Source organism: Capra hircus, chromosome 6 (genome assembly GCF_001704415.2).
Source record: "Capra hircus breed San Clemente chromosome 6, ASM170441v1, whole genome shotgun sequence".
Classification (NCBI taxonomy): Eukaryota; Metazoa; Chordata; class Mammalia; order Artiodactyla; family Bovidae; genus Capra; species Capra hircus.
In genome coordinates this window covers 67928126-67955078 of record NC_030813.1, presented here as the reverse complement: position 1 = coordinate 67955078, position 26953 = coordinate 67928126, and the positions used below count along the sequence as shown (strand labels likewise).

At 36.5% G+C, this 26953-nt stretch overlaps 1 protein-coding gene across 8 annotated transcripts in view; it reads left to right on the top strand.

The window, feature by feature from the left end:
• FRYL (FRY like transcription coactivator) overlaps positions 1-26953 on the top strand; it is a 257732-nt gene that overhangs the window by 23254 nt on the left and 207525 nt on the right. For all 8 annotated transcript variants that reach the window (XR_001918189.1, XM_018049433.1, XM_018049438.1 and 5 more), the window contains exon 2: positions 18759-18934. The gene's annotated coding sequence lies outside the window, so the exon portion shown is untranslated. The remainder of the gene's footprint in view (positions 1-18758; positions 18935-26953) is intronic.

The following is a 26953-nucleotide window of genomic DNA, read 5'->3' as shown; positions in this document are numbered from 1 at the left end:
TTTAGGGCCTTTGTGACCGATCTTCCCATGACTGAACATGCTTACTCCTGATAGCTACCTGGTTGAGTCTTCAATTTTTTTTTTAATGAGATGTATTCTGACTATTTAAAAATTGTAACCCCTGCTACCTCTGGCACTTGTTGTTCTATAATTCTTTACTTTCCCCTTTTTTTTTCTCCCATAGCTTCTCATCTTTTTATGCCTCATAATTTGCTTATTTCTATTGTTTATTGTCTCCTCTTGTTAGCATGTAAGCCATAAGAAGGGCAGGATTCTTCTCTTTTGTTCATTGATGTGTCTCAGCTGCCTCTGACGGTGCCTGACACATAGTTGATGCTTAGCAGGTTTAAGTAACACACGATCACAAAGGGCTTATTGTACACTGAGCATCTAACATATATTCATTCAGTCTTCATAAAACCCTCTTGAAATAGGTAGTTATATTATCCTTTTAAAAATAAGAGTAGAAACAGAGGTTGAGAGACTTGCTTCATGTTGCACAGCTCATAAGTGAATCCTAGCAAGCTCACTCTGGGGCCTGTGTTCTTAGCTATATGCAGTTAAGCATCTTTCTGCAATTTTTTTTTTTTTACTTGATTTTATTTTATTTTATTTTTTTGGTAAATTCCCCTTTATTGAGTTAGAAGATACGGACATTTTAATGTCTTGACACACGTAGCCCAGTTATTTTCCAGGATTCCATCTACCACATGTGAATCTATCTTTTTTAAAAATGATGATTATTGGAGCAATTTAATTGACTTCCTTTTGTGCTCTTTCATCTAATAATGAGCTCTTATGGTGTTCCCTAGTGCTTCCCTCAATACTTGGGTGACAAATTATTTTCTTTTTATATCCTTGGAAAGGGGAACTGATACAGGATGGAGGTCAGAGAGGGTTTCACGGTTAACCGTGTAGAAACCTCAGTTAAATAGTTAAATAGTAGGTGAATGTCTTGATTTAACTGTTACCTAAAAGCTTGCCATTTTTAATCTTTTTTTTCAGATTTTTATTTTTTTAAATATAAATTTATTTATTTTAGTTGGAGGCTAATTTACAATATCGTATTGGTTTTGCCATACGTCGACATGAATCTGCCATGGGTGTACATGTGTTCCCCATCCTGAACCCCCTTCCCACCTCCCTCCCCACACCATCCCTCTTATCTAAGTGATAGTTCCCTTTGAGAATCTAATGAAAACTATGAACATCTCACTTGAAAAATGCCTATAAGCACATACTTTATAATTTTTATACAACTTATTGCATTGTAAATGATTTACATCACAGATCACATAAAACCAGTTTCTGAAAATGTCTCATTTTTCTTTTTGTGTAAAATTATTTTGTAAGATCCAAATATTTGATAAAACATTGAATTTTCTTTTCAAAAAGTTAATTTTAATAGGGAGAGTGGTTTCTTGTAAGTCAGAATTGTGGGGCATTGCCTTTAATATAGCAATGCATGTGTTATTTAAACATTTCTAAACAAATTTTGTTTTAATGGCAACTAAAGCTGAAAACCTGATTTTTAAGATTTGTAGAAATAATTGAAATTAGAGTCAGATCACAAAAGGCAAGGTTTATTTTTTAAACTAAAAACCATTTTAATAGAGTTTATTTTTTATAAAGACTTTCTTTTCAGAGAGCAGTTTTAGGTTCACAAGCAAATTAAGAGGAAAGCACAGAGATTTCCCATATAATCCTTCTTCCATTCATGCATAGCCTCTGTTAACAACATCCCCCATCAGGGTGGTGTATTTCTTACATTTGATGAACCTCCATTGAACATCAGTATCACCCAGAGTCCATCGTTTACATTATAGCTAACTTCTGGTGTTGTATAGATAGATGTGTACTAATATATATCCACCATTATAGTATCATACAGAATATTTTTCCTGCCCTAAAATCCTCTGTGCTCTGCCTGTTCATCCCCCGACTCCCTCCCAGGCAACCACTGATCTTTCTACTGTCACCATACTTTTGCCTTTTCCAGAATGTCAGTATGTAGCTTTTGCAGATTATGCATTTAAGATTCCTCCATGTCCTCCTGTGACTTGATAGCTCATTTCTTTTTAGTGCTGAATAATATTCCATTGTTTGGATGTAGCAGACTTTATCCATTCACCTACTGGAGGGAATCTTGATTGGGAATTATGAATAAAGCTGTTGTAAACATCCATATGCAGGTTTTGCATGGACATGGTTTCAACTTGGGTGAATACCAAAGAGCACAGTTGCTGAGTTGCAAGAGTATGTTCAGTTTTGTAAGAAACTGTCAAACTTTTCCAAAGTGACTATACCATTTTACATTTTACCAGCAGTGTATCAGAATTCCTGTTGTTCCACATCCTCTATAGCATTTGGTATTATCATTATTTTGAAAGTAGCCGTTCTAATAGACATGCAGTCGTATCTCATTGTTTAAGTTTTCATTTCCCTGATGAAATATTCTGTGACATATCTTTTTATATGCTTATTTGCTATCTAAATATCTTTTTTGCTGAGATGTCTGTTAAGGTTCTTGGCCCATTTTTAAGTGTCATTTTTGTATTGAATTTTAAGAGTTCTTTGTTTTTGTTTTTTTCCCCAGCAGCCCTTTATTAGGTGTGTATTTGGCAAATATTTTCTCACAGTCAGTAGTTATTTTCTTATTCTCTTGATAGTGTCTTTTGCAGAGCAGAAGTTTTTAATGTTAATAATGTCCAGCTTATCAATATCCTTACCATTTCTTTCATTGATTGTGCTTCTGGTATCATACGTAAAACATTATTGCCAAACCCAAGGTCATTAAGGTTTTCTACTAATGTTATCTATGAAGTATTTTATAGTTTTGCATTTTACATTTAGGTCTGTTATACATTTTAAGTTAATTTTTGTAAGGGGCCTGGTACTTTCTGTGTTGGAATGTTATTATTGATTCAGTTTCTTTAATAAAAATAGGCCTAGTCAAATTGTCCATTTCTTCTTGTGAGAATTTTTGCAGATTGTGTCTTTCAAAGAATTGTTCCATTTCACTTAGGTTATCAGATTTGTGGACATAGAGTTGTTCATAGTATTTATTTATTCTTTCACATGTTCATAGGATCTGTAGTGATGTCCATTTTCATTTCTGTTATTAGCAATTTGTATCTGTTTTTTTTTTTTTTTCTTAGCCTGGCTAGAGATTTGTCAATTTTACTAATTTTTTTTCAAAGAATCAGCTTGTGGTTTTATTAGTTTTTTTCTGCTAATTTTGTTTTTAATTTCATTGATTTCTGCCCTAATTTATTATTATTTTTCTTCTCTTGGCACTTAGTTGCTCTTTCTACTTTTTAGAAATGGAAACTTCATTTATTGATTTTAGGATTTCTTTTTCTAATATATGCATTCAATGTTATTAGTATAAATTCCTTTCTATGGATTTTTTTGCTCTTTTCCACATTTTTGGCAATTGTATTTTCATTTTCATTTAGTCAAAATATTAAAAAAATTTTTTGAGATTTCTTCTTTGATTTGTGTTATTTAGCAGTGTGTTGTTTTATCTCCATGTGATTTGAGATTTTTCTTATTATCTTTGTCATTGATTTCTAGCTTAATTTCACTGCATTCTGAGAGTAGATGTTGTGTGATTTCTTTTTAAATCTGTTGGTGAATATTATCTGCGAGCCTGAGAAGAACATGCATCCTACAGTTGTTGAAGTAGTCTGCAGAGGTTGGTTATAACCAGTTGATTGACAGTGTTGTTGAGTTCTCTGTCCTTATTGATTTTCTGACTGCTGTGCCTTTGTATTTCTGACAGAGGGGTATTGAAGTCTCCAGCTATAATAGTGGGTTCATCTATTTCTCCTTGCAGTTCTGTCAGCTTTTGTTTCAGGTAGATACACATTGAAGATTGTTATGTCTTTGTGGAGAACTGACCCCTTGATCATTCTGTAATCCCATATATGGGCTTCCCAGGTGGCTCAGTGGTAAAGTCTGCCTGCCAATGCAGGAGCTGCAGGAGTGTGGGTTTAATCCCTGGATTGAGAAGATCCCCCTGGAAGAGGAAATAGCAACCCACTCCAGTATTCTTGCTGGAATAATCCCGTGGACAGAGGAGCCTGGCAGACTACAGTCAGGGGGTCGCAAAGAGTCCTGACTGTATGCATGCATGCACAGTCCCTTCTATATTCCGCATAACTTTCTTTGCTTTTACGTCTGCTCTGTATGGAATTAGAGTAGCTAATCTGTCTTTTATTAGGGCTTCCCTGGTGGCTCAGACAGTAAAGAATCTGTCTCCAGGTTTGATCCATTGGTTGGGAAGATACCCTGGAGAAGAGAATGGCTACCCACTCCAGTATTCTTGCCGAGAGAATTCCATGGACAGAAGAGCCTGGCGAGCTACAATCCTAAAGAGTTAGGTACAAAAGAGTGAAGGTCACAAAGAATTGGACACAACTGAACAACTAACACACAGTCTGTCTTTTACTAGTTTTAGCAGGGTATATCTTGCTCCATCCGTTTACTTTTAATCTGTGTCTTTATATTTAAAGTGGGTTTCTGGTAGATAATATAGTTGGGTCTTGGTTTTCAGTCCACTTTAATAATGTCTTTTAATCAAGTCATTTAGACCACTGATATTCAGAGTGATTGTTGATACAATTGGATTAATTTCTTTCATATGTTTTCTATTTATTGCCCTTGTTCTTTTTTCTTTTCTTTTCCTTTCAGTCTTTTTCTGCCTTTTATGGTTTTGAGTATTTCATCTGATTCTCTTTTCTCACCTTTGTTAGCATATCAATTATACTTCTTTTAAAACTGTTTTTAGTCATTTCTCTATAGTTTCCAGTATATATTTATAACTAATCCAAATCTACTTTCAAATAACACTATACTGCTTCAGGAGTAGAGAATAACTTATAGTAAAAATAATTCTAATTCTTCCCTTTCTTCCCTATATCAGTGCTGTCCTTCATGTCACTTCTAGGGATACATAATTGAATCCATTGTTGCTATTATTATTTTCAGCAAATTGTTGTCTATTAGATGAGTTACGACTAAAAATAGTAAAAGTTTTTATTTTACATTCTTATTCTTTCTTTGATATTCTTCCTTTTTTAGTGTAACTCTGAGTTTATGACCTATATCATTTTCCTTCCCTCTAAGGAACTTATTTTAATATTTTTTGGAAGGCAACAGATTTTCTCAACTTTTGTTTGAGAAAGTCTTTATTCTCTTTCTCTTTTGCAGGGTGACTTTGAGGGTACAGAATTCTAGGTCTGTTTGTTTTTCTGTCAACATTTGAAATATATCATTCCACTCTCTTCTTGCTTGCATGATTTCTCAAAAGGAGGTGGTTTTAATTCTTTATTCCTCTGAAGGTAATGATTACTTTTTCCTCTGGCTTCTTTCAGGATTTTTAAAATTTATCTTTGATTTTGGACATGGTATATCCTGGGTGTGGTAGGTTTGGGCTCTTTTTTCCCTTTTGTATTTTTCTGCTTGGTGTTTTCTGACCTTCCTGGACCTGTGGTTTTGGTATCTGATATTAATTTGGGGAAATTCTCAGTCATTATTGTTTCAAATATTTCTTCTTTTTCTTTCTCTCTTTCTTTTCCTGTTCTTATTACATGTATGTTAGATTCTTTGTAGTTGTCGCACAGTTCTTGAATATTCTGTTTTGTTTTATTCAGTGTTTTTTTTTTTTCCTTTGCTTTTCAGTATTCTATTTCTTTGCAGGTTTCTGTGATATATCCTCAAGCTCACATAAGTTTTTCCTTAGTCCATCAGTGGTTCTCTTTATTTCCATCACAATTTCAGTTACAATGTTTTTGATCACTAATGTTTCTTTTTGATTCTTAGAATTTCCATCTCTCTACTTAAATTGTGCACCTTTTCTTGCCTGCTTTCTACTTTATCCACTAGAGCTATTAGCATATTAATTAGTTGTTTTGAATTCCCAGTCTGGAAACTCCCAACATCCTGCCGTATATGAATTTGGTTATGATGCTTACTTTGTCTTTTCATTTTATTTTCCTTTTAGTATGCCTTGTAATATTTTCTTGGTAGTTGGGCACGGGCTTACAGTACTGAGCACACAAACACAGAATCAGGTGGGGCTCTTGGAGATAAACTCACACAAGTATGGGGTTCCCCCCTAGTACTGGTCCCCTTGGAGTTTTTAACGCTCATAGTTGTCCACGCAGAGCCTCTCAATTTGTCAATTACAGTTCAGGTTTTCTTACCCTGGCATTAGCTCCCATGGAAGCGTCTGTTCATGAGTTTTGTTCTCAAAAGTACTTAAGAGCTTTAACTTAAAGTAAAAGAGACTGACTTAAATAGGCCTTCTTCAGTAATGTGGTGTTGAGATGTGGAAGGAGGGGAGGTGTGTCAAGACCCCATGATTAGATTGCAGCCTTTTAGTCAACCTATTCCTCCAGACTGTGAACTTCACAAGTGCTTCTCAGTTTTCTCTCCCACCTTAGGTGGTGGTGCAGGATGGCCAGAGGGAGCTGGAGCTGGGTATTTCCCTTCTCCTAGGTCAGTTAGGTTCTAGGAGAAGGCAATGGCACCCCACTCCAGTACTTGCCTAGAAAATCCCATGGGTGGAGAGCCTGGTAGGCTGCAGTCCATGGGGTCGCTAAGAGTCAGACATGACTGAGCGACTTCAGTTTCACTTTTCACTTTCATGCATTGGAGAAGGAAATGGCAACCCACTCCAGTGTTCTTGCCTGGAGAATCCCAGGGATGGGGGAGCCTGGTGGGCTGCCGTCTATGGGGTCGCACAGAGTCGGACACGACTGAAATGACTTAGCAGTAGCAGTAATAGTTTCTTAGTTTCTCCTGAGAGCAAACTCTGTCAAGGAGAACAGAATACTTTGGAGTATTTCAAAATATTTTCCCCTTCTCCCTGCCAGAAACCTGAGGAGATTTTTCTTTGATATTCACTATTAGAACCAGGGGGCTTTCCAGGTGACTCAGTGGTAAAGAATCCGCCTGCCAAGGCAGGAGGCACAAGAGACTGGGGTTTGATCCCTGGGTTGGGAAGATCCCCTTGAGGAGGAAATGGCAACCTATTCAGTATTCTTGCCTGGGGGAAATCCCATGGACAGAGGAGTCTGGAGGGCTACAGCCCATGGGGTCACAAAGAGTCGGACAGGACTGAGCACACAAACACAGAATCAGGCGGGGCTCTTGGAGATAAACTCACACAAGCATGGGGTTCCTCCTAGTACTGGTCCCCTTGGAGTTTTTAACGCTCATAGTTGTCCAAGCTGAGCCTCTCAATATGTCAGTTACAATTCAGGCTTTCTTACCCTGGCGTTTGCTCCCGTGGAAGCGCCTGCTCATGGGTTTTGTTCTCAAAAGTTGTGATTCTCTGCATCTGCCTACATCCAAGTTTGGGACTAGTGGTTATGAATCTAAGAAGAGTTGTTGCTTTTTCAGTTTGTTAATCTTTTTACTTTTTTAAAAAGATAGAGTGGTATCGTTCATGCCAGAATGAAAACTGGAAGTCTCTCCTTACTTTTTCTATTACTTTAGTTTCCTTTCCCGGATACAACCAGTATTATCAGTTTCTTATGCATCCTTTCAGAGATAGCCTACTATTAAAATTTTTTAAGTTAAGGTGAAATTATTTTGGAGAGATATTTTACTAAAATCCTCTATTTCTGTGGATGGTTATAAACTCTCTCTCGTGATGCTGTCATGTGTGTATGTTTTTCTGTCTCTGAAATATTTTCCCTTGTCTGATTTTCTGGGTTTGCTGAATTTTAATTAATGTTATTAGAATTTTAAAATAATCAAGTTAGCCTATGCTGCAGTGAAAACAATCCTCAAATTATTTGTGCCAAAAATGCAAGAATTTCTCATTCAAGTCCATGCATTTTGGGCAAGTATCTTCTCTCTACAGGTTTAGCATTGTACTTTCATATCAGTTCAGTTCAGTTCAGCCGCTCAGTCGTGTCCGACTCTTTGTGACCCAATGGACTGCAGCATGCCAGGCCTCCCTGTCCATCACCAACTCCCGGAGTTCACTCACACTCATGTCCATCAAGTCGGTGATGCCACCCAGCCATCTCATCCTCTGTCGTCCCCTTCTCCTCCTGCCCCCAATCCCTCCCAGCATCAAAGTCTTTTCCAATGAGTCAACTCTTCACATGAGGTGGCCAAAGTACTGGAGTTTCAGCTTTAGCATCATTCCTTCCAAAGAACACCCAGGACTTATCTCCTTTAGAATGGACTGGTTGGATCTCCTTGCAGTCCAAGGGACTCTCAAGAGTCTTCTCCAACACCACAGTAGCTGCCTCTATAATTACAGAGACAATGGGAAAGAAAGGTTTGGAACCTAGTGTCAACAGTGAAATACTTCCATTGGAAGTTTATTTATCAATTCTACTCACATTTCATTGGCCAACATAAATCACATGACTATGCCTGACTTCAAGAGGGAGAAGGAAAGCCTAGAAGGAAAGGGGAGGTGGGTATTGTTAATATCCCTTGTATCTTTGTTATTCTTATGGAATGTTTTTTTTTGTTTGTTTTTTGAGAGGAGTCTCCTCAAGTCCCTAACCCTGATTGTAGATATACCTTTGTGGAATGTCTGCTTGACTGCCACTCCATGCCCCCAAAACAGTGAATATCTTAGAAAATCAAATGGCTTCACTTCTTACCTCTTGGTTTAGAATTCTGCCAAGATCATTATCTTTGTCAGAACATTTTGATCAGTTCTGTATCTGCCAATTCTCTTCTTCAGACTGGTGATTGTTCTGTGTACACCGTATTCTGTGTTGATAAATAGTACAGGCTCACAGCCTGGCATGAGATTCTATTCTGTCTTCTTCTCTTAAAGGATAGTCAGAGTCTGTTGAAGGTTGCAGTTAGTATCTAGCCCCGTGAATTTGATGGCGGGACGGACTGAGCATTGGCCTCTGATGTGTACCTCAGTGGAGCAGACTTGGAAGCTAGCTCTGAGGATATAGCCCATCAATGACACATTGCTTCTCCTTTCCCATTTTTCTTACTTTAAAATATCTTTGTGGAAGCTCAATTTCAGGTGTGGGGGCAAGACTCCTTTTTAATTTCCAGTCTCTTGCTGAAGTTTTCCTTTTTATGTTGACTAAATTATCTTAGAGATTAGTGGAACAGGGGTCTAGTCAAATATGTATTCCTAGGTTATCCTCTAAGTATTGTTCCTCCTTTTAAACTGACTGTTTGGATGCAGGTTGATTCAGGTATTTAACAAGAAGAAAAGAAATAGTTTAAAACTTGTTATTTTCTAGAGACATTAGGTTCCATCTGAAAATGTATATAAGGTAGAGTATGCAAATATATTGAATTTATGTGCTGAAGACAAGAAAGTTCATTCTTCTCTCATTCTATGCTTCCCTTATCTCCTCTAAAGGTTGTAAAAGAGAACCTTATAAAGTGGTTAATATTCACTTTGTTCAATAAAATGTTTGAAAGTCTATATATTGGTTCTTGTTTTGTTTTTTTTTTAGTGCATATCATATATTTGCCATCATTTATTTAATAAATTTTTATTGTATACCTGTGAGCTAGGAGATGATGATACTGGGGATTACAAATGATAGCCTCTGCCCTCCTGAAACTTCCTTTTTAGTCGGGTAGGCAAACATTAAACAGATATTAGATGATAGGCTCTATAATGAGAAATTGTCTGTTTAGAGTGTGGTGAGTGTTGGTTGGGCTTCCCCAGTGGTTCAGCAGGTAAAGAACCCACCTGCAGTACAGCAGACACAGGAGACTCAGGTTCAGTCCCTGGGTTGGGAAGATCCCTTGGAGGAGGAAATGACAACCTGCTCCAGTATTCTTACCTGGGAAATCCCATGGACAGAGGAGCCTGACGGGCTACAGTGCAGAGTCTCAAAGAGTCAGACACAATCGAGCAACTAAGCACACATACACAGGTGTGGGTTATTTCAGATAGGGTGATGGGGATGGCCTCTTTGCAGGAGGTGGCATTTGCAGTCTTCTGAAGACAGGCAAGAACAAGGCATACTCAAAGGAAGGCACTTTCCCAGTGGAGGGATTAGCAAGTACACAGGCCCTGATGTGGGAGTAAGCTTCTTGAATTTGAGGATTAGCCGCAGAGCTGGTGTAGCTAGCATAGAGGAAAGGAAACTTTAGGGAGACCACAGATATTTTCTATGTTTGATGGAAAACAAGTGGAGAATTTTTGAGCACAAGTGGAGTGAATAAATTTATAGTCTAAAAAGATTACTTTGGGAGCTCCTTGGTGGTCTAGTGGTTAGGATTAGATGCTTTCACTGCTTGGTTCAGGCTCAATCCCTGGTTGGGGAACTGAGATCCTGCAAGCTCTATGGTCTGATGTGGCCAAAAAAAAAAAAAAAAAAAATATCACTCTAGTGACTATGTGGAGGATTAAGGGGTGAGCAGATTCATGGGTATCAGTTAAGAGGCTCCTCTAATTGTTTGGGCCAGAAATGATGATGGCTCTGATTAGGTGGTCGCAGTGGGTGGGAAAGAAAGAAGTGGTCAGATTTAAAACATCCAGCATTTTGAAAGTAGGATTGACACAACTTGTTGATGGATTAGATGTGAGGGTATGAGGTAAAGAAAAGAATAAAAGTGACTGCCAGATTTCTGGGCTGAGCAGCTAGAAGAATGATGGCGTTGTTTACTGAGGTGCAGAGCAGGGAGTAGGCAAAGGTTTAGGATAGTGTGTTAAGAGTTGTCTTTGATACCCCATTAGATGAACAGACAGGTCTTTGAATTTGCAAGGTTAGTCCTCAATAGAGAGAGATCTGGGCTAGAGATACCATCTATATGCTGACAAGTTCCAGGTTTGAATTTAAGGCCTTTAGCCTGGATAAGATCTAGAGGTAAATGTCAGTGGAGAAAAGGGGATAGTAGTGGCCCTGGGATCTCTAACATTTTGAGTTAGGAAACAGGCAGAGGAGGAGCAACTCCTGAGGAAAAAGGGAGAACCAGGAAGTGTGGCATCTTGCCATCCAAGTGAAGAAGGTTTTCAACAATGAGGGATAGAAATGCTGCTGGCGAGTCAGCCATGATGAGTCCTGATTGTTGACCTTTGGATTTCATGAGGGGTAGAGGTCATCAGTGACACTGGCAACAGTCCTGTGCATAGAAGAGGGGAGGGAATGGAATTGTGAGACGCTGAAACACTGACTAGAGAGTGTTGTCTGGAAGATGTTAATTATAAATGGGAGCAGACTAACAGGGCCATACTGACAGGGAAAGTTTTGTGGTCCAGGAGGGCTACCCCCTTTTATTCTCTTTAAGGTGAGTAATCCTTATGGTATGTTTGATACTGATGGGCATGATCCCTAAGGAATGGAGAGAAAAGATGGGAGATTTTTGTCACCTTACGTTGATATTCTCCATTTGAAAAAGCAATCCACAGCTGGTTGGGGTTGGATTAGAAGTTTTCTCGGCTCTCCCTCTTCAGGGAACCTTTGTAATTTTCTTTTGCTTTCCTCTTTTTTGGCTTGCTTAGTCTTATTGTGTATCTTGATAGATTTCTATCTTTTGCATTTCTGGTAAATGGTGATTATTAGGAAGTGGAACCAATTGTGTATTTAAAAATATGTGAAAGACATTTACCAGAGAACATGTTTGCCAAGGCCCATTGTTTACCACAAAAAGGAAACCACTGACTTCTTGTTACATCAGTGAGATAAAATTATTTTGTGAATACAGTACTTCTTTTGTAAGTAGCATTTTTCAAACTGTGATGAAAAGAAATTTATTTTTTGAAAACAGTAAACTAATGGGAAATGTAGACTTTTGTTGCAAGTGGGAATTTATTTAGTGAGAGCCCTTAACATTTTTTTATTTCTCTAAAGAACATTTAAAATTCTTCTTATCGTGAAGATATTTTCATTTAGATTATGAAAAAATGCAGTTTATGATATTTAGAAGTTAGGCGTCTAGTTCTTAATTTCTTGAAATGTAATGAAAAATTTTAACCAATTTTAAGGGAGAAAATGTAGCAGTACAGGGTGGTGGGAATATTTTTCACTCTGAAACAGAAAAAGGAAATCTATAATGTAATGTAAATATGGTTAATATTATAGTGACGATATATTCAAGGGTAACTGGACCATCCATCACAACCTAGTGTCTCTCCTATTATAAATTCTTGCTTGGTAAAAAAAAGTCCTCGGGTGAAGTTTGATTTAAAAAAAAAACAAAATTTATAGAAGATGAGGATGTTATAATAGCAGACTGGGCTTACTGGAGACCAGCCTTCTTGGACCCTTGGATTTTTTACTTGGAATTTTATTCCCTACTTCTGTCTTCCAATAACCTCCACCTCCCATACCTATTCAAAAAAAAAAAAACAAAAACCCTATATCTTTGGCAATAATGAAGTCTCCCAACTTCTGAGTATCTAAGAAATGTACCTATGGACAAGCATCTCAGAAAACCTAGAGATTATAAAATGTTCAGATTCTAAGCAGCGTTGTATTATAGATATAACTTTGTTGCATAAATGTGATTCTTAACTTATTTTTTGCCTACGTATAAGTTGTGCATAAGGAAATAAATGTATGTTTGTATGTCAGATAGTGATAAATGCAATGAAAAAACAAAATGGAAATAGGGCAGTGACATGGGAGGTCCTCTGAACACCTTTTTATCATTTATCTACCAACTGAGAATAATAATAACCCTTCTGTTCAGAGTCGCGTGGATTTCATTGTGTGTAACATGCACCTAGTTTGATACCTGGTATCATACCAGATTGTTGAGTACATGTTATTCTACTTTCCCTTTCTTTCTATAATTTGAGTCAGCCAAATCTGCAGTCTAGTGCCGTATCATACGGAGTATGGTAAAACTATGAGTTTAAACTAGAATATTTGTTTAAACCATGTCCTTTTTGTGGTTTTGAAGTTCTTGTTGAAAAAGTAAATGATAACACAAATGAACCTCAAAGAGGCCTCATGTTTAGTGAAATAAGCCAGTGACAAAAGGACAAATACTGTATGATTCCACTTAAATAAGATACCTAGAGTAGTCACTTTCCTGCATTGGAGAAGGAAATGGCAACCCACTCCAGTGTTCTTGCCTGGAGAATCCCAGGGATGGGGGAGCCTGGTGGGCTGCTGTCTATGGGGTCGCACAGAGTCAGACACGACTGAAGCGACTTAGCAGCAGCAGCAGCAGAGTAGTCAAAACAGAGTAGTAGTATTAGAAACAGAGAGTAGAATGCTTGTTGCCAGGGCCTGGGAGGAGGGAGTGGAAGAGGAGTTATTGTCTAGTAAATTCAGAGTTTCAGTTTTGAAAGATAAGATTTTTGGAGATGGATGGTGGTGGTCTTTGTACGACAGTGTGAATGTACTTGGTACCACAGAGCTGTATGCTTAAAGTGCTTAAGATGGTAAATTATATATTATATGTACCTTGCTTTTTAAAAAAGTAAATGATGAAACTACTTTATATTGATAAGGCTTGCCCTCACTGTCCATTTTTGGTTAAATGTTAAATTTTATTAGTTAAATTTTTTTCTTTCCATTTTATTTAGGTATAATTGATGTGCAACAGTGATTAAGGTGTACAGCAACATGACTTGTATGTATGGTGAAGTGATTATAAATCAAGTTGTTCTTGACTAAATCATGAAATAGTGGGTTGCTGTTCATACATGATAAATCTGTGTGAGATTCCTAGAAACTGGAAAGTTTTGATTATCAGAAATTTTCATCATCTTAACTTCCAGAGGTATCAGATCTTAAACTGTTGCTTTGAGAGCAAAGTTTATAGTATGGTGGGATAAGACTTCTTTGTTTTACATGTCAGTTAAAAAATATGTATTGAGCCCTCATTATGTTGAATGGATAACAGTAACAACATTTTGTGCTATGTGTTGGCTATTTTTCTAAATTTATATGTAGTAACACTTATAATACTTCTAACATTTATAATCCTTATAAAAAGTCCTTGAAGCTCTTATGGTTGAGAAACCCAAGCCTGTGATTTAAAAAGTGATTTTCTACTTTAAAAATGACTTTAAAGGAATTTAATGCATAGAAGCAAAGGGAGAGCATTCTAGATGGAAGGACGATCTGGGCGTAGGAAGGAATGGCGTGTGTTTGCACAGAGCAGAGTTCTAGAGAACATTAGGGAGATGGGCTAGCAGTTTGTTCTCTTCCATTAGGACCTCGACTGTGAGGCTAAGGGATTTCTGGACTTTATTCTGTAAGCATTGGGAGTACCACTGAATTACCGAGTCAGGGAGCTTTGTGATCAGAGTCATACAATTGGAAAGATATACTCGGGAGCAGTATCTGAGGTGCATCAGAAGAGTGAGAGAGGGGAGGTGAGAAGCCTTGTGGAGTCCTTTTGACAGAAGGGTATTTTAGAATTGCAGTGGTTGGGGTCAGAGGGTAAATGGCTGACTTGATGAGTTGAGACTTGAAGAAGTAGAGGCCCAAATTGTAGTAAGAGGAAATAAAGAGAAGCCTGTGGTGCATGAATGTAAGATTTTTTTTTTCCCCTTAATGGTCATCTGAATATACAGGTCAGATATAGGTTTGGCTTCAAAAAGGGAGGGTTCGGAGGGCCCAGGAAGAGGGATTTTAGCAGCCTTGAACTGAATTTGATAAGTTTACATTGGGCATCTTCTTTCAGTTTGAGAGATGAAGTTATCTGTAGAGAGTACAGGATTGTGGTGGTCCTGAGACTTGAAGGATAGAAAAGTTTCAGCCTTTCTAAGAGACAAGTCAGGAGGGTCAAACATCAGTCTTTAGAGTGTGAGATAGAATACTAGTAATAATAGTGTACTTCTGTTAGTCTTTTTTTTTTTTTTTTCTATTTCAGGGAAACCACCTTTATTTTTTTTTATTTTTAGTTTTTTATTTTTTTAATTTTAAAATCTTTAATTCTTACATGCGTTCCCAAACATGAACCCCCCTCCCACCTCCCTCCCCATAACATCTCTGTGGGTCATTTATACAAATAAATTACATGCAATAGAGTCTCTTTTATACAATATTGATTTTATAATCAACTAGTAGTTGAGATCGTGTTACATAGGGAGGAAGAATCAAAGGGAAGATATATGCCTTAAATGTTTTATAGTTAAGTGTATAAATGCTCAGATATCATCAGTCTTTTGATGTAGAGCTGAGGCCTTCTCTTTAGGATATTTTAAAAGTGACTTGCCTTTTTCAAATTCTTCGGCTGAAGTTTCAGAGACAAAGCATTTTCTTTTTGCATTCATATTTTTGATATAATATTTAACTAAGATATATAACTATAGTAAATACAATTAGCAAAGGTGAATTTTGGACAAATATAAGATAACTTACTCTTGGTAGGCATGCACTTCAGTCGCTGGGAGAAAAATGAGGTGCTGTACCAAAGAGGACTCCTCATTCCCCACAAAAGGAAATGGAAACTTGGGAGTTATGGTTTATCAGTGGTTTTAGGACTGATGAGAATCTGGTTTTATCTTGAATCTAATGCTTTTCCTGTTATATAGTGTTGCAAGTTGATAAGGAATAATATGTGAAATATTGTTGAGTGGTGAAGAAGTGATAGACTGTGTTTATTTTTTTAATATAATAGCTTTATTGAGATATAATTCACATACCATGCAAGTCACCAGTTTATAGTGTACAATTTGAGGTTTTTGTGTATTGACAGAATTGTGCAGCCACAACCACAATTGATTTTAGAATATATTCATCATCCCCTAAAAGAAATCCTGTATCCATTACCTCCCCATCTCCTCACTGTCCAGAGTCAACCACAAATCTGTCTTTTCTCTATATATTGATAGATTTGTCTGTTCATATAAGTGGAATAATGTAATGTTTAACCTTTCGTGACTTGCTTCTTTCACTTAGCCTAATTGTTTCAGATTCATCTATGTTGCAGCATGTACCAGTATTTTTTATGGCACACTCCACTGGATGGATATACCACATTTTATTTATCCATTTATCAGTTGATCACATATTGTATTGTTTCTGCCTTTTGACTGTAATACAAATAATGCTATTATGACAGTTTCTATAGTATAGGGTTATCACAGATAATGCTATTGTGAACATTTGTACACTTATTTTTGCATGGATTTATGTTTTAATTTCTCTTGCTGTATACCTGGGAGTGGAATGGTTAACACATATTTTATTTTTTTATTTTTATTTTTGAGGAACTGCCAGACTGTTTTCCAAAGTGGCTGTACTATTTTATGTTCCTACCAGCAGTGTGTGAGGAGGGTTCTAGCCATACACTTGCCAACACTTATTATCTTTGTTTTGATTATGGCCTTCTTAGTTGTTATATATATGTTTTAAAATGATTATATTTTTCTAACTATAAATGCCCTTTGAAGATATTTTGGAAAATACAGAAAAGCATAAAAGATAAAAACATCATTTATTTTAAATCACTATTTAGAAATAATATTGTTATTTATCTCTGTTTCAATGTAATTTTTTAAAAATGGATAAAATTCTATATAATTTTGAGTCCTGCTCTTTTTTTTAATTGTTAACATCATTCTGCCCCCCTGTTTTTTGAAATTTTAATTTTATCCGATCAAAGAATATCTATTCTGTTCTCTCTGGCTTCTGTGTTCTTATTTCTTATTACTTTTTAAAATTTTACAATTATTTCAGAGGGGCCAGACATGGAGTAGGGATAAATATTTGCAGTTAATCTAACATGTTTAACTAGAAATTACTTCTAGGTTAACTGTAGCATAATGTTCCATCTGCTGAGTAAACCATAATTTAGCCAACTATTTCTCTGTTTCAGGCGTTTATATTATATTCCTTAGAATTTTTCTTTATAAATAATGTAAAATTTCTTTTAAAATAATGTAAAAAATTTTTCTTTATAAATAGTGTAAAAAAATTTGTATATAAAATTTTCTCTGCATTTTGCATTTGTGGGAACGCAGTTACTGGGTCAACAGCTGTGAACGTATTAAAGATTCTTGTTACGTATTGAAAAATTTACTTTTCAGAATGGTTGTCAAATTTACATTTCCTGGTGGCTCAGACGGTAATAGCGTCTGCCTACAATGCCTACCATGTGAGAGACCCGAGTTCAGTCCCTGGGTCAGGAAGATCTCCTGGAGAAGGAAGTACTCCCACTCCAGTACTCTTGCCTGGAAAATCCCATGGATGGTGGAACCTTATAGGCTATAGTCCATGGGGTCACAAAGAGTCGGACATGACTGAGCGACTTCGCTTCACTTCACTTCCAGCAAGTGTATACTTATTCCTTTCTTGGTGTACCTTCACTAGCAACGAGTAAATGGGTAACAGTGAATCCTAAGGTCATTGGAGCAGGCATCTTTCGGGTTTGTTCACTGATACATGTATTGCTGGTAGATAGTAGGCACTGAATATATATGGAATTACTCCCAGTAGGAAAGAGAAGAGTTTCTCTGAAGGAAAAGGAAATAATTTGCCATTCACCATTCCAGGGCTTCCCTGGTGGCTCAGTGGTAAAGAAGCTGCCTACAGTGCCCAAGCCACAGGAGATAGGTACAGGTTCAATCCCTGGGTTGGTAAGATTCCCTGGAGAAGGAAATGGCAACCCACTCTAGTATTCTTGCATGGAGAATTCCATGGACAGAGGAGACTGGCAAGCTACAGTCCATGGGGTTGCAAAGAATCAGACACTACTGAAGCGACTTAGCACGCACTTAGCATACACACACATTCCAGGAGAGTAGCCTTGTTATACTGATCATATAACAGCTTGTGTTTTAATAAAAAAGGGATGACGGAGTAAAAATTAAGCTTATTTGAGGAACTTGTTTTAAATTTTATTTCGTTTAACATTTACATGTTTTGGAAGTTAGAGTGACACTTTGAAATCTTAGCTTCTATCCCTGTTTCCTTACTGTCCTTTATTGGTAACCAATCCCCTTGACTCTCCCGCCCCCTGCCTCTTTTTTTTAGGCAATTTCTTATGGATCTTTACAGTACTTTTTAGTAAAATTTAACCAATAAATATAGATATTTTTTCTTCTCTTTTTCCCTCCCCTTGTTAAGAACATAGACTATAACAACATATATGTACATATTCTGATGATGTTTCCATGGAAATACACAGAGTGCTTCCTTAATCATTTTAATACTCACATCATATTCCTTATAGGGGATGCATCATAGATGATTTTAATCCTCTTAGGTTGTTCTCAGTGTTTCACTTTTATAGATTATCCCACAATAATCTTGCTGTACACTGTATTTTGTGAGTGTGTAATTGTATCTGTAGGAAAATGTACCAGAAAGAGGATTGTTGGGTCAAAGAATAAGTGCATTCTTGATATTGTAGATGTTGATACTTCCACTAGCAATAGAGAATGCTTATTTCTTGGAGTGCCTTAGGGTACCTTTTGAAAAGGTCTATAGGGTCATTGCCCCAAAATGTATGTATACTCAAGTACTATGGAAGGACTGTTATGATGATGACCCTTGTATTAAGAAACAGGTAATTTTGCATAGATGGTGAGGAAATTCACGATGTACTTGAAAAAAATGTTACCAGTGATGAAAGATTTAGCTTAGAACCTATAAATGACAAATACTCCTTTCTTGTTTTTTCTCTCCAGACAGATTCTTTCCCTATATAGTTGATATTTTTTAGTAAGTAAGTTCTTGGCTAAATTCTCAAGTTTTAAAAACTAAGTTCAATAATGATATATGTTATATGAAACCTGCCAAGTGTTACAACTATTGTTTTAAACATGGCTGTTATTAGTAACTAATAACTTACCATGTTTCTTTTCTCTCTTTTTTTTCTTTGTCATTCAGCCTTTAACATTCCACATTCTGCATTGTACATGGTGAATCACTACTGTTTTGCACCAGTGTGCCCACTTGTGTGCCTATAAAGTACAAGCTCCAGATTGAAAAAGCTTCTAGATGGATCCTTTCCACGTTTGGTGTTTTTTCTACAAACTCTGTGCCTCAGCAACCCTTTCTAAGTGGTAAGTGGTATGTATGTATTGTGCTTTTAAAAAGGAATAATAGGGATTTATAAAACAGCTTTCATTTGAATTACCTTCCCCTTTTTTGTGCCATATTCTCTTTTTACACATGGGTAAGCACCTATTCTTTTGTGTATTTGTGGTAATTTTCAAAATCATATCCAAGAATAACAATAATACCTAATTTTTGGAGACTTCAGAATATTTTTCCATAATATAATCTGGGTATAGTATAATATGCAATATTTATGAAGAATACAAAAATATGTAAACACCTTTTTGTGTGTGCACTTTTATATGCTCTATTGTCTATTGATATTTTATAATTTCATTTTCATTTTGAATGAGGTACAAGTGGTATTTACTGATGTCATAAGATCATAGTTTATATTTATTTCATAATTAGAGATTTTTACTACAAGTGTTTTTTAAATAATGATCTAAATTTATATTTACTGCTATAGGTGATTACCATTTTTAGTGTTTATTACAATAAGTGAGCTTGCAAAACTGGGTTTACTAAAACTAGTTTTATTTGGGAAGAAAATTATTTTATGGAATGATAAAAATGTTAGAAGTGAAAAAGCTGTGAAAATAAAAGAGTAATTTCACTCCCAAACTAGAACTTGCATGGTAAGTGAATTGTGTTAGTATTTTATGATTTGTTGTTGGTTCTGTTTTCATTTTGCTAGAGCCATGGATTCCAACTTTACATTCGTACTCTATATTCTCTTATGATAAGGCTGAGGTAGTTCTTCCTATTGCTATCTTTTCCTACCTACTTAGGTATTTTGAGTCCACTGGGTCAAGAACATCCTCTTCCTAACAACTGTAAATTATGTGCACATTTATGGAATTGATAAGAGAAGTATGTAATGCCAGCTCTTCTTTTTATAGCATGGCACTGTGTGTCCCTTTTTGTATTTTTAACCTTTTTTTTGCAAGCATAGGTGCCAGTTAGCCAATATGTTTTTTGAAAACATTTTGAGATTTATTTAAAACACATGTTTTGGGGTGGGGTGCAGAGGAGTAAAATTGAGCAAAACAAGTTGCTGACATGGGAAACCATTAAAATTATTGATGTAAGATATTGAAGACTCATTTTGAGTGTCAGTCAACAAGAGTTACCAAATTTTTATTTATAAATAAAATATATATGATGACAATTAGCACTGTAAAGAGGTAAGTCTCCAAATAGAAACCATGTAGTTAGATGAGGAGGTCGAATGAAGAATGAGGTACTCTTTAGCTCTAATTCTAATAATTAATTGCATAGTGTTCTTAAGTGCAAGTTAATTAGTTTTCGTAGCCCTTGGTTTCCTCATCTATGAAATGAGTGAATTAAGTAAATAATTTTATAAGGTTTTTTTTGGTGCTTTCATACACGCAAAACTTTATGTCTGTAATGAACAAGTTGATAGATATTTGTTTTTTTAGGATACCTTTTCTTTCCCAACCTATCTGATAGATATTTTTAGACTACTTTCTTTGAATTGTGGTGTTAGAATAAGGTCCCACTGTCAATTAGTCATTGTCTTTGGATTGTGATATCTTTTTTTATTCTTTTTCTTCACATTCTTATCCTTCTGTCGTCCTGACTGTTAGAATTCTTCACCTAACTCATTTGTTCCCTTTCTGTCTCTTGTATCTTATTAGTGACTCTCATCATGTTTCCTTGACCTGTTTAGTATCCATTGTTTTCACCTTCGTATTTTCCAGGATCACTGCATCTTATACCAGTGATTCTAATCCTGGGACCTTTTAAAAAATACAGATTCCTTCTAAAAATGAGCTTGGGAGAAGGGTGAGCTTGGCAGGTAGCTGAAACCTACTAGAAACCAGTATTACTAGCTCACCAGGACTGGAGTCCCAAGGTCTTATAGCCTGTCACTTCTTGCTTTAGATCACATCATCACTTAGTTGCACTTCTGAGGCCTTGGAGTCTCCTCTCATGATCATAATACTCTATCTGTTCTTTTTCTTTATTATGACTTGTTTCTTGGCATTTTCTTGCTTTTCTAATTAAAACCCAATCCTCGTGATCGTATTCACAGCAGCATCTTATGTTCTGTTGCCTTTTTAACATTCTGGAGACCCTGTCCAAACCACAAACTTAAGTTAATTTGCCAAATATATATTTCCTAGTTCTAGCTGCCTCATGCAGTTGGAAAAGGTCACATAACTAAGTTTGGATCTAGTAGGCAGTCATTTACTTTATCTCAAAACTAGTTCTTTCCAAGCTTGGCTTTTTACCCTTCTTTAGAAGACCCCACACCTTGTCACAGTCAAGTTGCCTTTTGGGGGTAACCTAGCATACTTCTTGACCTGTTCTTTTTTACTTCAGAATTTTTCAGTGCCTAAAGAGGAAGTATTATATCTTATTATAATTTTTATTATAGAAAATTTAAGACATATAAAAGTTAACAGACTAGTGTAATGAATCCCCTTGTATTCATTACTCAGGTTCAGTAATTATCATATCATGGCCAAATTGTCTGTCTCTCACCAACTTCCCTCCCATTCCTATACTGTTTTAAAGAAAATCCTAGGCATCATAAAATTTATTTGTATTTTTACCATTGATACTGTTATACCATTATTGACTTTAAAAAAGCAATTCCAGTATAGCCAAATATCCAGTTAATGTTAATTGTAATTCTCACACATTTTATTTATTTATTTATTGGCTGGACCTCATGAAATGCAGGATCTTAGTTCCCTGTGCAGGGATGGAGTTTGTGTCCCCTGCAGTTGAACTGTGGAGTCCTAGCCCCTGGATTGCCAGGGAAGTCCCCTCACACATTTTAAAAACAGTTCGGGTGCAGCTTGCTTGGGGCTGGTGCATGGGGTGACCCAGAGAGATGTTGTGGGGAGGGAGGTGGGAGGGGGGTTCATGTTTGGGAACGCATGTAAGAATTAAAGATTTTAAAATTAAAAAAAATAATAAAAAATTAAAAAAAAATAAATAAAAACAGTTGACTGGGTAGGCTCAGGGTCTGTGAAGCCCTTTCCCCATTGCAGTTGGTTGATTTTTCTCTGAAGGTGTCATCCTCCCCTCCCTTTTTGTCTTTAAAATTTGTTTGTTGAATGAATCGGTCTTTGTCTCGTAGATGTGGGTATTCCTGATTACATTCCTGTGCCGTGATTAAGCATACTCATCTGACCTTTGTATTTCATGTTAATTGGTAGTTGGATCTAGAGAATGCTTAGATTCCAGTTCAGATTCTTTCAGCAAGGCTTTGTCTTTGGGCACGTCTTTTTCTGCTGTTTAGTTGCCATTTGTGCTCCATGCTATAGATCAGATCTTACGTTTTCTGTAAGGAGGCAGATCGTGTATATTTTAGGCCTTATGGCCCATCTGGTCTCCTCTGCTGCTATTACTAAATTCTGCTGTTGTAATGAGAAAGCTGCAGTTGACAAAATGTAGATGAATGGGCATGACTGTATTCCAGTAAAACTATATTTACAAAAATAGGTGATGGGCTTCCTGCTTGAGATCTATTAAATCATTAAGATTTGCAAAATGGTGATTGTAACTTTACTGTTCATTTATTAGGTGAAATGGTCTATAAAGAGAAACTATTCCATGTATACTATTTGTTATGTGGTGGTTATTGTTCAGTTGCTCAGTTGTGTCTGACTCTTTGCAACCCCATGGACTGTAGCCTGCCAGGATTCCCTGTCCTTCACTAAATCCTGGAGTTTGCTCCAACTCATGTCTATTGAGTGAATGCTATATAGTAGTACAGCTTGTATGGGAAAGGTTGGACAAAAGCTTGACAGTTTCCCTTAGCTTACCTATTTCAAAATAGTGCCTTGGTTATATTTGCTTTCTCCAACAGTGACTGATTAGGGTCTCCCCTTCACCTCTAGATTCTTTATAGACTCTTTAAACATATTGGAGTTTTAAAAAATTCACTATGGTAATTACCATTGTTAATGCTTAAATTACTAAATCTTTGGTCAGTGGGACTCTTAAAGTTGCTTACTGAGTTATTTTGACACGACTAATCATTTTTGATAGCTTCTTGATTATCTAGTATAACTCATCATGTACATTTCATCCCCACACCTGGTGTCAACAGTGTCTCCAGAGTCCTGATTCCTTTATTGGGGAATAGAATTTCAAGACCACAGTTTGGGCTTTAGGGGTTCTCATTGCTAGTGGATTGATGATTGTTTCTAGGCCTTTTCAGTACTCAGAACTAGGGAATTTTTTTTTTTTTTTAGGACAGAGTACCTCATGATTTCATACCAATATTTCCAATTCAGTTTCAATACTATCAGATTTTTTGTTAATCCTTTTTATTTTATATCTGTATTTTTCAGCTGAGAATTCTAGTTCTCAGTAATACTAAGAATAATATCTTATTAAAAATTTCATAGTTACTCATTTATAATACCCTCATTATACATGCAACAGTCTCAGAGTAGCAGTACAGGCATTTTGTCTTTCAGGTTTCTTTTCTCATCTCTGTGAGATTTCAGTTCAGTTCAGTCGCTCACTCATGTCCGACTCTTTGTGACCCCATGAATTGCAGCACACCAGACCTCTGTGTCCATCACCAACTCCCAGAGTTCACTCAAACTCATGTCCATCTAGTCGGTGATGCCATCCAGCCATCTCATCCTCTGTCGTCCCCTTCTCCTCCTGCCCGCAATCCCTCCCAGCATCAGGGTCTTTTCCAATGAGTCAACTCTTTGCATGAGGTGGCCCAAGTATTGGAGTTTCAGCTTCAGCATCATTCCTTCCAAAGAACACCCAGGACTTATCTCCTTTAGAATGGACTGGTTGGATCTCGTTGCAGTCCAAGGGACTCTTAAGAGTCTTCTCCAACACCACAGTTCAGAAGCATCAATTCTTCGGCGCTCAGCCTTCTTCACAGTCCAACTCTCGCATCCACACATGACCGCTGGAAAAACCATAGCCTTGACTAAATGGACCTTTGTTGGCAAAGTAATGTCTCTGCTTTTTAATATGCTATCTAGGTTGGTCATAACTTTCCTTCTAAGGAGTAAGCGTCTTTTAATTTCATGGCTGCAGTCACCATCTGCAATGATTTTGGAACCCCCCAAAATAAAGTCTGACACTGTTTCCACTGTTTCCTCATCTGTTTCCCATGAAGTGATGGGACCAGATGCCATGATCTTCATTTTCTGAATGTTGAGCTTTAAGCCAACTTTTTCACTCTCCTCTTTCACTTTCATCAAGAGGCTTTTTAGTTCCTCTTCACTTTCTGCCATAAGGGTGGTGTCATCTGCATATCTGAGGTTATTGATATTTCTCCCAGCAATCTTGATTCCAGCTTGTGCTTCTTCCAGCCCAGCATTTCTCATGATGTACTCTGCATATAAGTTAAATAAGCAGGGTGACAATATACAGCCTTGATGTACTCCTTTTCCTATTAGGAACCAGTCTGTTGTTCCATGTCCAGTTCTAACTGTTGCTGCCTGACCTGCATATGTGAGATTTAGCCATGTTGTTGCATGAAGTAGTAGTTTTGTTGTTTGTTTGTTTTTTCCATTTCTGTATAGTAAATATTCTGTTGTGTGAAATGCCATGACTTATGTATGCATTTTCTAGTTGGTAGATATTTGAGTTGCTTCTAGTTAGGAGCTGTTAGGAATCAAGTTGCCATGAGCACTCTTGTATGCAGCTTTTGGTTGGCATATATACTTTCTTCTCTTGGCTATAGTCCAGCAGTGGAATTTGTAGTTCATTTTTGGACTTAGGGCTCATATCCCTAGGAATGTTTACTTAGTGGCCTGTGTGTGTTAGTTATCTATTGCTGTGTAACAAATCACCCCAAAAGTTAGTGGCATAACACAGCAAATGTTATCATCTCACAGTTGCTATGAGTCAGTTTTTGTGGGGTACAGTTAACTGGGTACCTCTAGCTTAGGGTCTCTCATATAGCTATAGTCAGGGTGTTAGCTGCGGTGCATATATCCCTGGGCTCGGTTGGAGGAGCCACAAAGGAGCCTTCTGGAGGTGCTTGAAGCACACTTAGGTCATCAAGCACACTCAGGTCCTTTCTGGCTGTTGGCTGGAGACCAGTTCCTGTGCCTCTCCATGGGGCCGCTAACATCATGGCAGTTAGTTGTGAATTCAGAGCAAGGGAGGAAAGAGTATCCTTTTTAGTGGCCTTTTTAGTAACCTGTTCTTTGAGTGACAACCCAACATGTATGCTGCATTCTTTTGCTTATATTTTAAATTGTTGTGGTAAAATATACATAACATAAAATGTCAGTTTTAATCATTTTTAAGTGTATAGTTATGCCACCAACAGAGTATACATCTAAGTTATTTTAAATATTTTGATATTTAATAACTTCTAAAATGTAATTTGGTTTTATAATCATATATAATAGTTTTATGCCTCCAAAGTCATCCCCATAAAACAAGGCTTATTGAAAGGAGTCTAACTTCTATCTCTATTTTCTCTACCCTTTTCCCTTTTTTCTCTTTCTAAGTAGTTATATGCTAAAAACCTAAGTTTATTCTTCAATTCTGCTTTTTAAAAAATATTCCTCTTTAGACAAATGATAATATTTGCCTTGCTTTTTTCACTTAATATATTCTGGAGATCACTCATTAGTAATAAAGTATTCCTTTTTATAGCTACATAATATCTCGTTGCATGAATAAAAAAGACATAGCTTATTTAACCAATTTTCAGTTGATGGGCATCTGAGTTGTTTCTAATTTTTTGCAAATAGCACTGCAGTTGGTAACTTTATTATCCATATATATATCATTTTATGTTTTTGCCACTGTATATTTGGGACAGATTCCTGGATGTAGAATTGCAGGGTCAAAGGGAAAATGAGTACACAGTTTCATAGATATTGACAGATTTATCCTCATAAGAAACAAATCTCTTTGTGTACCCATCAGTAAAGTACGAGAGTGCCTCTTCGTGTATGTATGTGTGTGTGTATATGTGTGTGTGTGTGTGTATATATATATATATATATATATATATATAAAACCTTATGAATAGAGTATATTGTCAGAATTTTTTTTTGTCCTAATGGAATCTCATAGTGTTAATTTTCATCTCTCATTATGAGTCAGACTGAATATCTTTTTTATAATTTATAGTTTTATATTTACACATTTCAGAACCATTTACATTAACTGTGGATTCTTTTAGATATAACATAGCATGTGTATCTTGGACACCTTAGGCTGAGTATCTTTTTTATATGGGTGAGAAGCATTTGCATTTCTTTTTTTTGTTAACTGCCCATTTCTTTAGCTCTTTTTCTATAGGTTTGTTGGTGTTTTCTATTTTACAAGCTTTTTACATCTTAGGAATATCCACATTTTATCCATTTGTTTCTTCTTCCTACCAGTTGAATAGAGATATTCTCTATTCTGCTTTTCTATACTCTGCCTTTAGCTTGCTTTGTTTTGCTTCTCACCCTTTTCTATTAATGTTACATTTTTTTCTTCTGGCTAAACAATTATTCAGTATTTAGTGACTCTACTTCTGCAGCTCAAACCTATTCCATGATTTCTTCAAATTCAGCATACCTCAGATAGAGTTTGATTTTATCCACAAACCTGAAGTTCCCTTTGTCAGGTAATGGCATTACTGTTTTCTTACTTGGGAACTTGAAGTAATCTTCTATGATTTACTTATTGTTAATTCAGCAAGTATTTGCTGAGTACCCACCAAGTGCCAGGTACTGGACTAGTCATTAAGTAATTACAGTCCTAGCTTTCAGGGAACAGTCTGATATGGGAATAGCTAGTAAACACAAACCCATGTCTGAACAGGTAGTATGTATTTCAAGAGAGAAGTTAAAGGTGGGCACATGATTAGATTGGAGAGTTTAGGAATAGTCTTTTGGAGACAGTGACTCTTTTTAAAAAAGATTTATTTATTTCATTTTCTGGCTTTGGTGGGTCTTTGTTGCTGTATGTGGGCTTTCTCTAGTTGTGATGAGTAGGGGCTGCTCTCTAGTTTCAGTGTGAGGGCTTCTCATTGCGGTGGCTTCTCTTGTTTCAGA